A 4,048-nucleotide genomic window follows, 5' to 3' on the forward strand; every position below is an offset into this window, starting at 1 on the left:
GTGTGTGTGTGTGTGTGTGTGTGTGTGTGTGTGTGTGTGTGTGTGTGGAAATGCTCTTACTTTCACTATTAAACATAGCCCTGAATGCTACTGTTGTTTTTCTTCGATCTGATTTCACCAAACGTTTAAGTGATTGCCGATCATGATTATTCAGGATTTTTTCCAACCACATTTCTTCCTCGAAGACGATAGGTCCCCACTATCCTTCCAGTTTTTAATAATGTGTTGGACAGTTCTTAATCCAGTTTTAGCAGTTTCTGCAATTTCCTTAAATGTTTTATGCGCTTGATGCATGCCATTGATTTGACCCTTCTCAAACAGACTGACATCTTTTCCACGACCACGTGATGTGTCTTTCAACATGGTTGTTTAAGAAATGAGAAGCAACTCGTTGCACCAGTTGGGGTTAAATAACTTGTTGCCAGTTGAAAGATAATTGCCATTGCAGTAATTATCCAATAGGAGGCTCGTACCTATTTGTTTAGTTAAATCCAGGTGGTAACTTTTTTTGGGGGCCAGGCAGTGAATGACAGACACTAACCTATCACTGGGGGAGTGTAAAAAGCAAACATTTTTAATGTTTAATTAATTAATTTATTTTATTTTTAAATGCACCTTTGCAGATGACACTGATCTGTGGCAAGAACAAAAAAAAATGTGGGAAAAAAACTTGAGGTGGTGTAGGTATGCACTTGAAAGAAGATGAATGAAAGTCAGCTGTAGTAAGACAGAGTGCATGTGAACAAATGAGACAAAGCCAAGTGAAACAGTGAGGCAACAAGGAGCAGAGGTCACAAAGATGCGAGACCAACTTTGGGTCAGCACTCCAGGAAAATGGGGAGTGTGCTAAAAAAAATTAATAAATGGTAAATGGACTGTCCTTATATAGCGCCTTTCTGTTTTATCAAGACACTCAAAGCTCTTTACATTACAATCTGCACCCTCATTTAGCGAAAGAGCACTCTACTAGATCTCTACAATGCTAATTGAACAAATCATTCTAAAGAGACTAATCTGTGCTTTATCACATTCATACACAGATGGGACACACATCGGAGACAATGAGGAGTTCAGTGTCTTGCGGCAAGGACATATGGGCATGTGACTGCTGGTGGATTTAAACCCCCAAGTGTTGCATTGGAGGACGACTGCTCTAACCACTCAGCCACAGCCACACATATAAGAGAGTCTAAGCAGAATGGAGTGGATGGAGAACATGTTTCAGGAGTAAATTGTGTCAAATGGGTGGCAGCAAAGGTTAACAGAAAGGTTAGCAAGAGAGTCCATACATCCATCCATTTTCTTTACCCGCTTATTCCATTTTGGGTCACGGGGGTCGCTGGTGCCCATGTCCAGCAATCACTGTGCGAGGGGCGGGGTACACCCTGGATGGGTCGCAAGTCCATCACAGGGCCACACAGAGACAAACAACCATTCACTCTCTCACTCACACCTAGGGACAATTTAGAGTTACCAATCAGCCTAACATGCATGTTTTTGGTCTGTGGGAGGAAACCGGAGTACCCGGAGAAAACCCACGCATGCACGGAGAGAACATGCAAACTCCACCCAGAAAGGCCCCTGGACCGGGGTTTGAACCAGGGACCTGCTCGCTGAGAGGCAGCAGCTCTACCAGTTGCGCCACCGTGCTGCCCAGCAAGAGAGTCATGCTATGTTATTTGGTTTGGGGATAGTAGCACCGATATAAAGACAAGAGAAAAATCAAGAAGTGGCAGAGCTGTAGAGGTTGAAGTTTTCTTTGGGTGTGACAAGGATGGATAAGATTAGGAATGAAATCAGCAGAGGTACAGCACAGATTTAACAAGTGGGAGATAAAGTTAGAGAAGCCAGACTGAAATGATTTGGACATGTCCAGAGGAGGAGCAGTGGGTGCATTTGTAGAACTTCTACCAATCCTTCTACCATAGAAGGATGGTAAAACTTCAACTGCCAGGGAAAATAAAATACAAAGGGGAAAGCCAAAGAGTAGAAGTTTGTATACGAATACAGTTAAAGAGGACATGGAAGTAGTTGCATTAGGACATAGGATGCAGAGGACAGAGTGATATGGTGAAGAATGACTTACTGGTGCAACCTCTGAAAAGGAAACAGCTGAAAAAAGAAAAAGAATAAATATGAAAGAGTGTGTTTTGAGGAAATGCTTGATGAAAAAACGACTGATTTTAAAAGTAAGACGTTTTTGCCTCAGTAATCTCTACAGCTCTGACTTTGAAATAAGCTTACACAGTGCCCTGAGCATAATAGCTCCCCCAACCTTTGCATGTCCTTGCAAGGATGTCTGTCAAAGTTGTAACATCATACTCCAAAGTATCACTTCAGTTATCCACAGGTCACATTCCTTTTCAATGGTGGAGGAAATGTTAGGGGATAAAAAGACAGAGAAGGTAAAAGAGAAGAAATAAACCAAAAATAAATAAATAAATAAAATGAAATAAAACAAAAAAGGGTTAAAAAGGCAGACATTTAGCTAATAAAAGATAAGGAAAAATATGATTATGATAGTAAAGTGTATCATAGACTCAGCGCAGCTTACGGCATGGTTTATCATTCTCATCATACACATTCCAATGTGACATGCTCACAAAGCACCATTGTGCTGAACTTGATCCAAATCATATCCTCACTGCTACCTTCCTCATGAACTTCAATCACACACATGCACGCACGCATGCACGCACACACACAATATCTTTGGCCTTGGGCCATCACCATTGTGTGGAGATATGGGCTGACAGTTTTAATACCACCTCTAAATTATTCCCTACTGTACAGATAAGAGTAAACTTCAAACGATAAAATAAGGAGGAGGAGACATGATATGGTGTTTCTATACTGTTGTGTGGCCTGTGGTAGAAGGGGTCACGACTCCTAGGTATTGTGTGTATGTGTGTGTATGTGTGTGCTGTTTCACCACTGTGGTTGTACACTTTGTGTAATGCAGCATGATGTAGTGTTTTTGGAAACATTGAAAAGACTGAACTGCATCCAAAGTAGAAAAACTACTTTTCTCTTTCATTTTAGTTTTCAAATTTATTTATGTAAATTTAAACACACCTTAGCTAATAATATTTGAGAAAAAAAATGGACAAATTGAATAAAAATGCAGAATAAATACACTTCAAAACAGCTTCCAACTGTATAACCACATATTTCTCTTGTAACCCCACTGTGGACTATACTGTTTTACAGTGTACTGACTGTTTTAACTCCAAAGTTAAGTTTAAGTAAAAAAATAAATAAATAAAAGATGACGTTATGTTTATCAACATAGCATATATAAAGTATATATCAGATATAGTATAAAACTAAGCATCTATAGTATATAACTGAACCTCTGTGCCACCACTCTCCAATAGGGATTAGTGGCTCAGAGGTTAAAAATGGTGGGCCTATGATAGGAAGGTTGCCGGTTCCACTCCCTGGACCGACAACATCAAAATGTGGGTGGAAAAGATGAAACATCCACACCTGCCTCCACCCTCATTTGCCCCACTCTGGGCCCTTGAGCAAGGCCCTTAACCCTCACAATTTGCTTCCAAACAGGTCTATCCTGAAAATGAGCCCTAGTGACTCAGTGTTACTACCTGTATAAACGAAGGTTAAATAATAAAAAATAATAATAATAATAAGTCTATGAAAAATAGCCTTTAGTTGCATTTTAAAGGCGTAAAAACTGTCAATACAGTGTCCAACAGAGGGAAAAGACTTATCTCATCCATCCATACATCCATCAGCCACCTCTTCCAGCTCCTCCGAGGGGTTTCCAAGGTGTTCCCAGGCCAACCAAGAGACATAGTCTCTCCAGTGTGTTCTGGGTCTTCCCCGGGGTCTCCTCCAGTTGGACATGCCCTGTGCGCCTCCCTAGGGAGGCGTACGGGACCATCATTACAAGATGACTGATCCACATAAACTGATTCCTCGATGTGGAGGAGCAGCAGTTCTACTCCAAGTCTATCCCATATAACTGAACTTCTCACCCTATCTCTTAGATAAAGTCCAGCTACCTTGTGGAAGAAACTCATTTCAA

This window comes from Nematolebias whitei, chromosome 2, assembly GCF_014905685.2.
Source record: "Nematolebias whitei isolate Nwh7 chromosome 2, NemWhi1, whole genome shotgun sequence".
Classification (NCBI taxonomy): Eukaryota; Metazoa; Chordata; class Actinopteri; order Cyprinodontiformes; family Rivulidae; genus Nematolebias; species Nematolebias whitei.